We start from the raw sequence: 16,314 nt of genomic DNA, 5'->3' as shown, positions 1-16,314 counted from the left end.
TAAAAGCCAACCATACAGCGGGAAGTTGGAGCAAGGTAAACCTGTGGGTTGAAACCCCTTGTGTGTGGAAGGGTGTTGAACGACCCATTCACAGGGGTTGCATATCAGATATTCTGCATGTTGGATATTTACATTACAGTTCAAAACTACAGTCATGAAGTAGCTATGAAAATGTTATGGTTGGGGGTTACTGTAACGTGAGAACTGTATTAAAGGGCCGCATCATTAGCAAGAATCACTGCCTTAGACAAATTTTCAAAGGCTGTGATCATCACCGTCTTACTGTGTGCAAGCACTGCACTAAGAGCCTTTAAACCAGGAGGTCACAGTCATGAATGGCAGCCCTGCACTTTACGGGCTCTCAATACTTCACGGCTCTGGGTTCTATGGATTTTTTGAGCCAGGAGCTGAATGGCCAGTTTGTCGCTCTCAGCAACAGCTTGAAAGCATGGCAGGGATGAAGTTTAACTTGACTTCTTTTTTCTTCTTCTTCTTCTTCTTCTTCTTCTTCTTCTTCTTCTTCTTCTTCTTCTTCTTCTTCTTCTTCTTCTTCTTCTTTCTTTCTTTCCTTCCTTCCTTCCTTCCTTCCTTCCTTCCTTCCTTCCTTCTTCCTTCTTCCTTCCCTCTTCCTCCTCTTCTTCCTCTTCCTCTTCCTCCTCCCCCCTCCTCCTCTTCTTCCTCCTCCTCCTCCTCCTCCTCCTCCTTTTCTTCTTCTTCTTCTATAAGCCAAGTAGCCCAGGCTGGCCTTGAACTTCTGATCTTCCTGCCTCCACCTTTTGGGCGCTAAGATGACGGGTATGAGGTGCCTGGATTCTGTAGTGCTAGGTAGTAAGCCCAGAGTTTCCTGCATGCTTGGCAAACACTCTATCAACTGTGCGCCCAGCACTGGTAGAACTATTTGGTGCTGTGTGTCTAGAAGGAAATTTCTGTGAACAAAGACTAACTTTAACAACTTTATTAAACACTGCATGTCACAGTAAGGTAGTTTTTGCTGTGAACTTGATTTTCTTTTCTTCCTTTAAAAAAAATTTTTTTTTTAATTTATTTTATTTCTAAGACAGGGTTTCTCTGTGTAGCCCTGGCTGTCCTGGAACTTGCTCTGTAGACCAGGCTAGCCTCGAACTCCCTGAGCTCCCCCTGCCTCTGCCTCCCCAGGGTTGAGATTAAAATGTGCACTACTATACCTGGCCTTGATTTTTTTTTTAAACAAGACTAATTTAAAATTACCTGTGAGGATTATACTGCAATAGAGTCAATTAAACTGAACAAACATGGTATAAATTATAAGTAATGTCAAATTGTTTTACTATAGTTTCTAGATGATCAAGAATAAACCATGAAATGAGACCTCCATTTCATTTAAAATAAAAACAAAAAACAACAAACAAACAAACCAATTCCTATATTTTCTGAGCTCAAACCATAGTTCCAGCCAAGTTCCTCAGACCTAGGCACACAGAAAATTCCTTGGATTTGCTAGGATAGGAACCTAGGCCTCAAGCAGCCAGGCCTCCAGTCATTCACTAGGAGGGTCTGGGTCCCACATTAGAAAATCCACTTGACCATCCAATCGATGACTTCCACACAATGACTCTTTGGAAGTGACTGATTGCTGGAAATACATAATGGGCAAATTCCAAGACTACAATCTAGGTCGGGTGTGGTGGCGCACACCAAACAGGAAGCTTTGAGTTCGAGGCCAACCTAGTCTACACAGCAAGTTTCAAGCTGGTCAGGGCTATTGGATTTTTTTTTTTTTTTTTTTTTTAACTGACAGAACTGGAAGCACAAACTTGTTGGGCTGGCTGCATTCGGTGAGAATTCAGTAAGGAGCAAAAGGCAGTGTTTTGGGGAGGGACTGACGGTTGTGTACTGAGACCTGAGCTTTGACAATGGACCAAGGCCAGCCCCAGGGCCCGGAGGAAATGGGAGAGCTGGGTGCACAGCGACCTGATGAGAAGCTTTCTCCAGGTCAATGTCCACAGTTCCTGTGCCAACCCAGCCTGGCCTTGACGTTAGTGTCCTAGAGAACCTTTCCTAGCCAAGTGGACACTGCCCCTGGGTGATGGCCTTTCCCCCACATAATAGGGCTTAATTTAGAACCATCTGACTGACACGTGGCTGAGGCAATGCTGCTAAAGAGGAAGACACCAGTGAAAGCATGACCTAGCGGGAAGCCTTCTCTGCAGTTCAGGGGATGGCCTTGGGCTAGAGTGGTAGAGTGGCTAAGTAGAGCACTTGCCCAGCATACCGGAGCTCTTGGTTCCCTCCTCACTGCATAAGCCCTACTTGTGATGCATGCCTGAAATGCCAGAACTCAGACTTGGGGGAGACAGGAGGATATCTGGGAGTTTGAGGCCAGCCAGAGCTACAAAGAGAAACCCTGTTTCAAATGCTGGTCATAGGCACTTGTAATTCTAGCACTGGGGAACAAAGACAGGCAAGTCCCTGGGTCTCCCTGGCCAGCTAGCCTGCTCAGCAAGTTCCAGGCAAACACAACTTTGCTCTATCAAACAGCCAAGTGTAGGGGCTGGAGAGATGGCTCAGTGGTTAAATATACTTCCTGTTCTTCCAGAGGACTCAGGTTAGGTTCCTAACACCCATGTCAAGCAGTTTGCAAATGCCTGTAATTCCAGCTCCAGATCTGATTCCCTCTTTTGGCTTCCTTGGGCATTCAAGAGTGTAAGAGCACACACACACACACTCTTAGAAACAGCAGCCCCAAGAACATCCTGTGCTGTGCTCAGAAGCAGGCATCCTGCTCTACCAGGCCATGGAGAGGTAAGTGAACAGCACGTCCTGCCTGCGCTGCCTGCCTCCAAGGGCTCCATCAGGACGGACTCCTCACGTCCCGCCAAGTCTCCATGGATGAAAGACCTGCTCCTCCCAGGGGAGGAAGGAACCCTCTTGCCCTGGCACCCACTCTTTCTGCCAAGTGGCATTCTAGCCTCAACAAGTCTCCCTCCCTCTGGTCCAGAGTTCCAGATTCCAGCCTGCACGTGGGCTCAGTGGATAAAGGTACTCACCGGCAAGTCCGATGAGCTAAGAATCTCAGGGTTCCACATGGTGGAAGGAAAACACCCATTCTCTAGTCTCACATAAAATATTCTCATAATAGCCGGGCGCGGCGGCACACGCCTGTAATCCCAGCACTCGGGAGGCAGAGGCAGGCGGATTTCTGAGTTCGAGGCCAGCCTGGTCTACAGAGTGAGTTCCAGGACAGTCAGGGCTGCACAGAGAAACCCTGGCTCAAAGAACCAAAAAAAGAAAGAAAAAAGAAAAAAGAAAAGAAAAAAAAAAGTTGCTGGATGATGGTGATGCACACCTTTAGTCCCAGCCCTCGATGGGCAGAGGCAGGCGGGTCCTTGAGTTCGAGGCCAGCCTGGACTGCAGTGTGAGCTCCAGGACAACCAGGGCTACACAGAAAACCCCTTTCTTGGAAAAAAACCAAAAACACGGTTTCACAGCCGAACCATCTTTCCAACCTGCTTTCTCCATTTTATGCAGTTCATGACGGGTCAGGCTCATCCACAGTCAAGATGGATCTTCTCAGCTCGATGACATAATCAAGATAACCGCCCCCTCCCCTCCCCCCCAGCCATAACCAGAGCCCATCCCCCAGGTCTTCTGGCTTGACAGTTAAGGACAGCCATCACAGCTGCAGTCTAGAGCTGAAGGGGGCACCATTCCAACAATTCCTTCTAGCATCTGCAAGGTCTGGTCTGCATTCAAAGCCAACTTTCTCAAAGTCTCCTCTTGTGAGCACAGCCGTGCCCACTCACTCACACACCACCTATGGCTGCCTTTTTGTTAAATAAAACAGCAGTTGCTCAGCTGTCAGATCTTACAGCTCACAAGCTTCCAGAATGTACTATCTGGCCCCTCACAAAGGAAGTCTGCCAGTGTGTCTGACTTAATGAATCGCTCTGTACCAATGCTACTTCCGGCTCTTGATCATTTTAGTGCGGTTATGTAAGACATGAGCACCGGGAAAGCTTGGTGAGAATAGAAAGAAAGGCTGTGATAGTTTGCAATTGCTGTAAGGGTAAGACTGACTAGGATTAAAGAGTCAGGCTGAGGAAATGACTCGGTCAGTAGACTGCTTACACTGAAAGCCTGGAGACCCGCATCTCATCCCCAGGACCCATGTCACGAGGGTTCGGCTTGCACATCCCACTGGAAAGGAGTTATTTCTAAAAATATGTATTTCATGTTCAATTGTGTGTATGTGTATGTGCTTACGTGCACGTGATGATTTCAGGTGTTCAAAGCCAAAAGAGGTCATCGGCTCACTTGGAGAAGGCGTTACAGGCTGGAGGATGCCTGAAGCTCATTGGTCAGCCAGTCTAACGCAAATGGTAAGTGCCAGGTCAATGAGAGACCATGTGCCAAAAAAAGCAAGATGGGAAGCCAGAGATATGGCGAGGTGGTTAAGGGAACCTGCTGCCCTTGAAGACGACTCAGGTTCCATTCCTAGATCTCCGGGTCCAGGGCTCTAATCCAACAGGCACTGCACACAGTGATATACAGACAAATATGCAAGCAAATACTACATGAGATACAGGAAAGACAGCTCCTGAGGGACAGTTACTAAGGCTTCCTCTGACCTTACATGTGCACATACATATTCATTCACATGTACACTCTCACTCACACACACAATACTTGTGCACAAACATTCATGTACACATATATACAAACACACATGCACACTTGAGCATGCACACACACACACACACACAAACATATACACATGCAGAAGTAAGGAGCAAGTGTGGTGATAAACACGCCTCGAATCTCAGCACTCAGGAGGCAGATTCAGGATGGCTGAGAGTTCAAGACTTAAACAGCTTTACGCAGTTCAAGTTTAGCCTGGACCACTTACTAACACCCAGTTTCAAAACAAAAAAAGCAAGAGGCTGAGAGTGAACTCAGTGGTAGAGCACTTGCCTGGAGTCACCCAGTGAGGAGCTGGAGAAGTGGCTCAAAGGTATAGTGCTTGCCTGGCATGCCGGAGTCCCTAGGTTCAAACCCTAGTACTGCAGATAAACAGACAAACGGCAGTCAGAACTGCAGAAGACCCACCAAGAGCAAAAATGCACTGTGTCACTGCCAGCTCACTACACCAATGTCCATGTACACCTACATCAACTGCCATACTAAATACACCACTATACAAGTCCTTTCTCTTGTATGACAACACTGTTTAGAGAAATATTGTTGTTCATTTTGCAGACCAACATTTAGCCAAGCAAATTACCCATGGTCTCCTAGCCGGCAACTTCCAGGGTGAGATACAAGGACCCTGTGGGACTCTGATACTTCTGCTGCCATCCTAGCTGTCATTGGCTGTGGAAGACAAGGTGACTGGGTGGCTGGCTCATGATGGTGCTAGGGGTTACAGGGCTGAGGATCCTTCAGACTATGTCACCAACAACAGCTGCGCTTCTCCTGAGACTAGGAGAGAAACAGGGCCCCTGGAGGCTCTCTTCTACCCCAAAATGGCTTCTAGCCATCTCTTCTACAAGTCAGAATTCGTGAGACTTACCAAAACCAGAATCCAGACTTTTCATCAGGGTGTCAGGCCAAAGACTGTCACTGCACTGAGGTCTCTGACCATGCTGTTCTGAGGCCCACCCCACCCCAGCGTCTGTCTGCGTTTCACGTTAACATCAGAGCATAACTAAGCATTAAAGCTACATCACTGGGGATGCTGAGGGGGTGTTGGGGGGGGGGCGTGTGCCTGTCACTTCAGCTCTGCCAGGGTGGAAGCAGAAAGATCAGGGGAGAGCTCAAGGCCAGCCTGGGTTACTGGAGACCCTATCTCTGTAAGCATCAGCTCAAGGTGATGTCCAACATATCAGTAATAAGTGGACCATCCTCCAACCACAGGATGGAAGACTTTCTTGTGATGTCTATCAAACCATCTACAGTTACTAAACCATTTATAAGATTGCCCATCAGGGGCCAGCGAGATGGCTTACTAGATAAAGGTGCTTGCTGCCAAGTCTGACGACATGAGCTTCATCCCTGGGACCCATGTGCTGACTCCTGCCAGTTATCCTGACCTCCATCATGCACCCTACCCTCACAAGAATAAGTAAATTTGCCAGGCGGTGGTGGTGCACGCCTTTAATCCCAGCACTTGGGAGGTAGAGGCAGGCGCATTTCTGAGTTTGAGGCCAGCCTGGTCTACAAAGTGAGTTCCAGGACAGCCAGGGCTACACAGAGAAACCCTGTCTCGAAAGAACAACAACAAAAAAATAATAAAAAAATAATAAGTAAATTTAAAAAAAGAAGGGGGAGGAGGAGGAGGGGGAAGGGGAAGAGGAGAAGGGAGAGGAAGAGGGAGGGGAGGGGGAGGAGGAAGAGGAGGAGGCAGAAGAAAAATGAGCCTGGGGTGGTGGCGCACACCTTTAATCCCAGGCAGAGGCAGTTGGATCTCTGAGTTCGAGGACAGCCTGTTCTACAGAGTGAGTTCCAGGACAGCCTGGGCTACACAGAGAAACCCTGTCTTGAAAAAACCAAAAAAGAAAAGAAGGTGGGAAGGGTGTGTGTGTGTGTGTGTGTGTGTGTGTGTGTGTGTGTGTGTGTGTTGTGATTGAACACGAAACTCAGCAGCAGTGCTGCCTAGTAGTCAGTGCGGAGGAGCTGCCACTACTGCCATTACTGAAGCTACAAGGTAAGAAGGTCTCTCACCAGGGCGAACTTTCTTTCCCTGGTCCTTCCTTTATGTGAGGATCACTGATTGGCAAAGGAAGCTGGCCACAGCCTCAAGCTCTGGCTGTCTCTGAGATGCGGGGGGGGGGGGGGGTAATTATGCTTATGTGAGTGAGACTAGCTGGGGCCAGATAGTAGGCAGAACAGTCCATAGGGGTGAGGAGCTGGATGGCGGGCAGGCAGTTGAAGAGCACTTGCTGCTCTTCTAGAGGACCCAGGCTCAGTTCTAAGGACCCACATCCTGCAGCTCAACTTCCTGTAAGCCCGGCTCCAGGGGAGCGGTTGCTCTCCGTGGACAGTGTGCTCACACATTCATCCTCCCCCACCTCTCACAGTTAGAAATAGAGTCGGTCTTTTACTTCTTTTAAAGAATGGAGGATTGGCACCCACGGGGAACTCTACCTAGACCTATGTAGGCATGGGGCTTCAGGATCAGTAGAAACTCTGTAAGGGTAGAACTCAGCATGGGAGAAAGGGCAGAGCCTGAATGGTGCCCTGTGGCAAGCAGGGTTACGGCTCAGGAATCTAGGGCAGTGAGTGGGAAGAGATGCTTTGCCCGAGTTGGAGGGGACCAGTCTCATGTGAAGGCGTTCGCTACTTAGTCCCTCCCACAAGGAACCTGGCCTGCCTTCCTGCCCTGGGTGAATGGTTCAGCTCAGTGACTTTAGTCCATGATATACATACATACGTACATACATACATACATACATACATACATATTCATGGGTCATGGGTGTTTTGCCTTCATGTATGTATGTCTATGTGAGGGTGTCAGATCCTCTGGAACCGGAGTTATAGGCAGGTGTGAGGCACCATGCAGGTGCTGGGAGTTGAACCTGTGAGCAGCCAACACTCTTAACCACTGAGCTATCCCTCCAGCCCAGCCATTTCTCTTAATTCCAGTCTGGTACAACCACTTGCCCCGGGTCCTGCTAAACTCTGGCTTTTGCTAGAAAGAGTATGTGGGATTGGATAGACCAGTTGAGGTACAGGAGAGCATGGGCCTTCTGTATATTTGTTACTTTCTAATTGTTATAAAATGGTCTGAGGAAAGGAACTATGGGGTCAGAGAGGTGGCTCAGTGGTTAAGAGAACTTGCTTCTCTGCAGAGGACTTAAGTTAAGTTCCCAGCGTCTATATCCTGTAGCTCATAAACACTGGTAACTCCAGCTGCAGGGGATCTGATGCCTTCACATGCATGCGCACATACACACACACACACACCACACACTACACACCACATACCCACAGACACACCACACCACAGACACACCACACACCACACCACACACACACAGACACACCACAGCACACACACACATAGAGACACACAGACACACCATAACACACACACACACACACACACACACACAATTTTTAATACAAAAAAGTAAAAATAACTGGGCGGTGCTGGTGCATGACTTTAATCCCAGCACTTGGGAGGCAGAGGCAGAGCCAGGCAAATCCCTAAGTTTGAAGCCAGTCTGGTCTACCGAATAAGTTCCAGGACAGCCAGGGCTATACAGAGAAACCCGGTCTTGAAAAACAAAAACCAAAAAAATAAAAATAAAAATCCATAAGTACCGTACCTCAGAATGACAATCTTCATAAAAACTGACTTAACTGGATATCTGGGCTCAGCTGAGACACAGGACGAAGATGAGCAATACTCATGGGAGGATGACGCAATGCAAGGTTCATTCACTCACTCATCTAGCCGTGTGGTTATATCAGTGGAGTGCTTATCACTGGCACTCTTCCAGGCACTGGCTTCTCCTCACAGAAATAACTCAACTCACCTTCCATTGCAACTATATTGCCACAGGGGTAGCAAGTACTTCATTTCATTTTCTGAGACACTGGCACGCTATGGAGCCCAGGCTAGCCTCAGCCTCGAGTCCTCCTACCTCAGCCAAGGACTAGGATTACAGATATGAGCCGCATGCCTGGCTGGTGAGGCTACTTTTGTTGCTGGCTACTTTATAGAACATAAACAAAAAAGAAAAATATATACTCAAGAGATAAGGATACTTTCAAACTCTTGAGCAAGGCTGGGGGTATAGCTCAAAAGTGGAGACTGCACCGCCACACATGAATTCCTGCTTTCACACCCAACCCAGCAGCTCCCAGCAAACACAAACACAAAAATTCTTTTTTTGTTATTGTTATGGAGACAGGGTTTCTCTGTGTAACAGCCCAGGCTGTCCTGGAACTCGATTTGTAGACCAGGCTGGCCTCGAACTCACAGAGATCACCTGCTTCTGTCCCTGGCTACACAAAACGGCTTCCGCAGAGCAGTCAAGGAGAAGAAAAAGCAGTGTTCAAGTGAGGCGTGTTGGTGCACACCTGTAAGCCCAGCGCACGCTAGGCGGAGCCAGGAGGATCAGGAGTTCAAGGACAGCTACAGAACAAGGTTAAGACTAGCCTGAGCCTTAAAAAAAAAAAAAAAAAAAAAAAACCCAAGTCTTCAAGATCAATCCAGCAGGGGCTGGAGAGATGGCTCAGCAGCTAAGAGCCTGCGCTGCTTCTGCTGAGGGCAGGGTTAATTTAATTCTCAGCACTGATGTGCTAGCTTACAACAATCTGTAAATCCTGTTCCAAGGGATCCGACACCCTCTTCTGGCTCCACCAGAACCAGGCACACATTATGGTACACATACATGCATGTAGGTAAAACACTGATACAAATAAGAATAAAAAGAAATCTTTAAATCTATGGTGGTGGGGGGGGGTGTCAATCTAGCAATAGTACCATGGACAGATCTTGGGGAGTGGGTGGGGGAGAAGCAGAGAATTAGGAATTCCTGGCCAGCCTAGAACGAGGCAAGATCCTGTCTCAGAGAAAGAAAAGTGGGCATCTGGGCAGCTCAGTGAGTGACGGCACTTGCTTGTGGGAGCCCAACAATGTGAGCTCGATACCTGGGATCCATGGAAGGTGGCAGGAGAGACCAGACTCCACAAAGCTGTCCTCACACCTCCATACCTGGGCTATAGCACACACTCACACACACACACACACACCCCATCATAAACACACACACTCTCACACACACATACACCATCATAAACACACATACACATACATACACACACCATCATAAACACCCACATTCACACATATACACCATCATAAACACATACACACTCACACACATGCACACACCATCATAAGCACACACACACACACACACACACACACACACAAATAACAAATAAAAATACTTAAAAAAATTTTTTTAAAGGTCCACTTGGGGACCGGCACAACAGCTACTGTCAGATCATGCAATTATAGAAACAACTTTGAAGACTAAAACCAGTCAAAGATTTAATAGCAGCTGCAGACCCAGAATAAAATGGAAAAGGGAAGGTAGCATTTTTCCTCGAGAGCTCTGAGGAACAGAAACAGAAAAATGTCAGGGTCACTATCAGGAATACATCATGTTGGTGGCAGTTTGTGGTTGTTGAAGATCATATTGCATAACTTTGTCTTTATGGTTCTGGGGATGGAACCCCAGGCCCTTCCACACAGTAGGCAAGTGCTCCAGTACTGAGGTATAGCATCAGTCTCCAAAAATATTCTTTATAGACCAGTGAGAAAAGATGCTTGCTGCCAAGTCTGAAGACCTGAGTCATCCCCAGGACCTACATAATGGAGAACCAACTTCACAAAGTTGTCCTTTGACGTCCACACACATGCCATGGCAGATGAAAAAACTCCCTCTCTCACTCCCTCTCTCACTCCCTCTCTCTCTCTCTCTCTCTCTCTCTCTCTCTCTCTCTCTCTCAATGAAGAAAGGAAGGAAGGAAGGGAGGGAAGTGAAATGCCAGTGAGCAAACCCGTAACAGGCACTGCCTTCTATTTAGCCACATGCCAGGCTTCAGATCACATTATATAAGGGAACCCCCACTGACCTAAGTGAGTTTGTGGCTTTATAAACAGTCATTGAACCCTTAAACAAAGCCAACACACCACCTGATTCACCAGACCACAAACCCAGGTCAGAAACCTCTGTGATGCTTAGAATGCGTACTTCCCTCAGCCCCACCCCAGAGGAGCCTGGCACAATTGGCTAATGTGATCTGTGTATCCCGGGGCCTTCGCCTGTTTGCTGTGTTGAAAATCGACCCTGGGTGACCCTCAACCATTGCATCTGTGTGCCGGGAAGGTTACCAGGAGTTTCTATGTATCTACCCGGTCCAGTGAACCTTCATACAGACCTAGTACACAACACACACTGTGAAGATCAAAGCCATACAAGTTCCTGTTGTTAGGAACATGAACTGTCCCAGGAGAGATGATGTGGAGACTGGACTCTGAGAAGGGGTTAGGCAGGTGAGGGCTACAGACACTGGCGACCAGGGTACATAAAGCCAAATGGCTCAATACCACCTGTGACTTTCACTCACAAGAAAATGACGTACGTTCCCCCTTGGAAGGCACACCTTGTCTATTATTCTTCCTGTTATACAATCAGGCAAACAAGAGCCAATTTTCCGGATTATTGCTCTACCACAGGCTATCACCTGTCCACTCTCAGAGCAGATCATTGCTAAGGCACCAGAGACTGGAGTAATATCTAATTATCCTTTATACTTAAAAGCCTTCCTTTCTTCTTTTTCCTTCCTTCCTTGCCTCCCTCCCTCACTCCTTTTATGAGACAGGCTCTTACTTAGCCCAGGCTAGCTTCCAACTTACTACGTTTCCCAGGATAGTCTTGAACCCCTGATCTGTCTTCCTCCACCTCCTGAGTCGTGAAGTACAGACATGCCACCACGCCTACTTTATGCAGTACTGGGGTGGGACCCCGAGCTTCCTGCGAGGTAGGTAAGCAGTCTACCAAGTGAGTGAGCTATATCCCCAGGCAGAAAATGCTGAGCTTCTGAAAAGCACAGAGAAGTCTCTCCTCTATGTTAGACGGAGATCGGAAGGTCTCAGCCCCCAGAATGCCAATCTAAAGACTGAGCTCCACCTAAGACGTACCTTAAAACTGAAATAAGTGGGCTGGAGAGATGGCTCAGCGGTTAAGAGCACTGACTGCTCTTCCAGAGGTCCTGAGTTCAATTCCTAGCAACCACCTTGTAACAGCGACAGTGTACACATATACATAAAATAAATAAATCTTTATTAAAAAAAAAACTGAAATAAGTGGGCAAGTGAGATGGCTTAGTGAATAAAGGAGGTTGCTGTCAGTAATATATTATTATAATTATTATAATAGAAAAATAAGGTCATCTAGTAATATGCATAATTTTTGTATTTTTTTATGTTCGGAATGAATGAAACTTAAATCTAAAAAGGCAGGGATGGGGGGGAGGGTATAGGGGACATTCGGCATTCGGGATAGCACTTGAAATGTAAATGAAGAAAATACCTAATAAAAAATTGGAAAAAGTTAAAAAAAAAAAAAAAAGGCAGAGATGATGAGGACTGTAGAGAAGGCTCAACAATGAAGGGAACTTGCTGTTCTTCTAGAGGCCCAAGCTTGGCTCCCAGAACCCATGGCAGGAAGCTCACGACCACCTGAATCCTAGCTCTAGAACTAATGCTGTCCTCGGGCCTCCTTGCATTTGATAGACTAAAGTCAGAGGAGTGTTGAGTTCAAAGTGATCCTGGATTACAGCGCATAAGACTCTGTAACAAAAACATCTAAGATGGAAGTGAGAAGGCTCAATGGGTAAAGGCACTTGCCACCATAATTGACGGCCTGAGTTTGATCCCTGGGTCCCACAAGGTAGCAGGAGACTGACTCTCCAAGTTATCCTCTGACTTCCACATATGTACCATGGTGTAGGCGCCCACCCCATAAATAAGTGTAATTTTTAAAAATTTAATCAAAGAAACAGGGGTTAAGGAGAAACTTGGTTGATAAAGTGTGTCAATTTCCAAAACTTAGCATTAAAAAAAAAAAAAAAAAAGCTAGACTATCAGCATGCACGTGAAAAATCCCAGTGCTACAGAGGCTGAGGCAGGGGGATTCCTGGGTTTGCAGATTGGCCACTGCAGCCAAATTGGACAGCTTCGGGTCAATGAGAAACTGTCTTGGAAAAAAAAGAGTAATGCCACCCAAGGCTGACTCTAGCTGTGTGTGTACACACATGCGCGCGTGCACACACACACACACACACACTCAGAAAACCTGTTCAGGTAGGGCCCACCATGAAACCCTGGCCTCCCTCCACCCATATCTTAGGTGTCCCAGAGGTGGTGTGCACCAGGATTCCTTGATGGGTTTAGGATCCCTACTGACTCATCAAGATTCAAAGGGCACCAGCTACCAAGAGCCTGGCACAGTTCCCTGCCTCCCAAGACAGCGCCTCTTGCACGTTCCAGGTGGCTACCCAACACTCAGCACCACACAGTACCTCACACCTATCACCTCAGGGAGAAACTTGGCTTACTCCATCTCATATATATATATATATATATATATATATATATATACACACACACACACACACACACACACATATATTTAGTTTTCTGTTTGCTTCCCTCCCCAGCAAGGTTCTCAAGAGGTTGAACCCAAACCCACACAGACCCACCCACCCTGAGGGCCTCTGAAGTGTCATTCCACAGGGACCTAAGCCTGCCAAGAACAGCAAGAATCAACAGCAACCTTCTACCTGGGCATGGCGGTAAACATTTGGAAGCCCATCACTCTTTTTTTCTTTTTTAATTTTTTTTTTTTTTACTTATTTACATTTCAAGTGTTATCCCCTTACCCAGTTTCCCCCCTCTGAGAAACCCCCCATCTTACCTCCCCTCCCCTCCCCCCACTTCTGTGAGGGTGTTCCTCCACCCACCCACCCACTCCCACCTCCCTGCCCTCCATTCCCCTACACTGGGGCATCTATCGAGCCTTCACAGGACCAAGGACCTCTCCTCCCACTGATGCATGGCAAGGCCATCCTCTGCTACATATGCAACTGGAGCCATGTGTACTCCGTAGTTGGTGGCTTAGTCCCTGGGAGCTTGGTTGGTTGATATTGTTGTTCTATCACTCTTTTTTTTTTTTAAAAAAAAAAATATTTATTTATTTATTATATGTAAGTACACTGTAGCTGTCTTCAGACACTCCAGAAGAGGGAGTCAGATTTCATTACGGATGGTTGTGAGCCATCATGTGGTTGCTGGGATTTGAACTCAGGACCTTTGGAAGAGCAGTCGGAGCTCTTAACCGCTGAGCCATCTCACCAACCCTGTTCTATCACTCTTAAGATGACTGGGGCTGGAGGGCTGCTACTTAGAGGCAAGACCTTAGTTAAAAGAGAGGAGAAGAGAAGAGAAGAGAAGAGAAGAGAAGAGAAGAGAAGAGAAGAGAAGAGAAGAGAAAAAGAAAGAGGAAAGGAAAGAAAGAAAAAAGAAAAAAAAAAAAAAAGCCCTAACCTGTGGGAGATGGAGGCAGGACATCTGCAGCTACATAGTGAGCTGAGTTCATGGTCACTTTGAGCTGCATGAGGAAAAAAACAAATGACAAAAAACAAAAACAAAACCCACCACCAACAACAACAAAACAAACAAACAAACAAACAAAACCTTAATTAAACTAAAAAGTAAGTGAGCATCTGAGGTCATCCAGGAGATGGATGGGCCAGGGTTTCTTCCTCCAGCCTCACTGATGAAGACATCAGAGCCCGCCCTGTACCTACTGTTTGCTACTTTGACCCAGTGCTTCCACTCCAGCTGCCTCCAATCCAGATTTCTGTCAGGTGCCAAACAACAGAAGTGTACGGAAAGGCAAGTTCTGCCCGGCAGCCCATGCCAAAGAAATGTGAATGGGGAATCTAGCATCAGGAAGCTGGTGCCTGCCCCTGCAAACACAACACATGGGAGGCTGAGGCAGGAGGATTGCTACAAGTTTGGGGCCAGCCAGGGTTCCTTAGCAAGACCTTGTCACAGAACAAACAACAAGGGGTTAAAAACAAAACAAGAAAACAAACAAAAAAACTCAGTGAAAAGGTATTTTCTGTCTCTAAGATACAAATTATCTATTTCTTTTACAAAGAAACAAACATTATACAATATGTAGTAGACATACAAGATGGTGTGTACTCTGCTGTGCTTTGTGACACTGTACCCTTTGTTTCTCTTCTTTTGAGAGGAGCTCTTGAGTGGGTTGGTAAAGTGTCTAGCACAAGGTAAACCGGAAAAAGAAAGAACAGAGCCACATAGGTGTGCGTGTGAAGGAATATGCTCAATAACAATAGATACCAGTAGGAAAATCAATAAAGAAGAAATAAACTAGGGAAAGCTACATCTCACTGAGCTGAGGCCCACAGGCCTGGCCTGGTGTGTCAAGTGCTTACATGCCGGGCCTCGAGAATGACGAAGAGAATGACAACTGGGTAAGCTCTCACGAGGAGGGGACATCCCTTAGATCTAGATTCTATATGCGGGTGGCTCTAGTCCTAGCACTTAGGAGGCAGGGGCAGGGGGACTGGGACACCTGAGACTCTGTCTCAGAACAACTAGATTTAATACTGCAATGTTGAAATGTCCCGTGGATTTAGTAAGTAAATGTTTTGTTCTTGGCAGGAAGTTCTTTTCAAACAGTCTAGCTGCTAAGTACATAGAGACTCTCCTCACGAATGCGGATCCTGATTTGCAAGGAGTTAAGAAACCCTCCACCCAGAGCGAATGGGCCTATAATTTCAGGTGTATCAGGCCACAGACATCACCTGTGGATGTTTATTTATAAACTCCTATTGCCAGGATGTCTTCACTTGAGGTATCCTGGCTGCCATCAAGCCTGCGATTTCCAGGTACCAACGTCCATCTTGGAATCTTCTGCAGTCTACAGCTACCTCCTTCTAAATGCCAGATGTGAGGGGAATAAGATAATATTCCATCCTCTCCAATGTGGGCCTGTTTTCTGGCCACTTTCTGATAATGATTGAGCAATGTGCTCAATGAAACCAATTCTAGTATCAGAGGGTATAAAAGTTAAGAGCCACTCACTCTCCAGAGAAAGTGAAATCTCTTTAAAGGAGCCACTAGAAAAACAATCAAACCAAGGTGGGCCATTCTGTGTTCACTGGTTTTGGTATTAGGGCTTTCTGAGCCATTTTCCCACTAGCAGCCAAGTCAAAGACCAACAGAAGATCTATGAGGGTAGAGTTTATGTGTGGTTCATGAACCAAAGCTACAAATAGCTCCAGGAACAGCCCTGTGTAGTTAAGAACAAATCCCTGAGGTTAGATAACCACTTGGCTTACAAAGACCAGCGCAGTTCTCAATACCACTAACCAGGATGCCCACCTCTTTCCTCTCTTCAGTTTTACTGAGAGTCTCAATATGCAGTCCTGGCTGACTTGGAACTTGCTGACCTTGAACTCAAGCAGTCCTCCTGCTTCAACCTCCTAAGTACTGGAATAGCTCCAGGATTATCTCTTGTCCTCAAAAATGTCAAAACCCTAGTCAGGCCAGGTGTGGCACACACCTGTCATTTCTGTACTCAGGAGGCTGAGAGTGGAGAATCAATCCGCTCAAGAGCTACAAAACTACAAAGGTGCTGGCCAGCCTAGGCTTCATAACAAAGCCTTGTGTCTCTCTCTCTCTCTCTCTCTCTCTCTCTCTCTCTCTCTCTCTCTCTC

The 16,314-nt window shown here is 46.8% G+C and overlaps 1 protein-coding gene across 1 annotated transcript in view; it reads right to left on the bottom strand.

Moving 5' to 3' along the window:
- The window catches only part of LOC110339103 (NADPH--cytochrome P450 reductase), a 44,150-nt gene that overhangs the window by 26,750 nt on the left and 1,086 nt on the right, over positions 1-16,314 (bottom strand). The window lies entirely within an intron of this gene.

Source organism: Mus pahari, chromosome 23 (assembly GCF_900095145.1).
Source record: "Mus pahari chromosome 23, PAHARI_EIJ_v1.1, whole genome shotgun sequence".
Classification (NCBI taxonomy): domain Eukaryota; kingdom Metazoa; phylum Chordata; class Mammalia; order Rodentia; family Muridae; genus Mus; species Mus pahari.
This window is presented reverse-complemented; position numbering and strand designations above follow the sequence as displayed.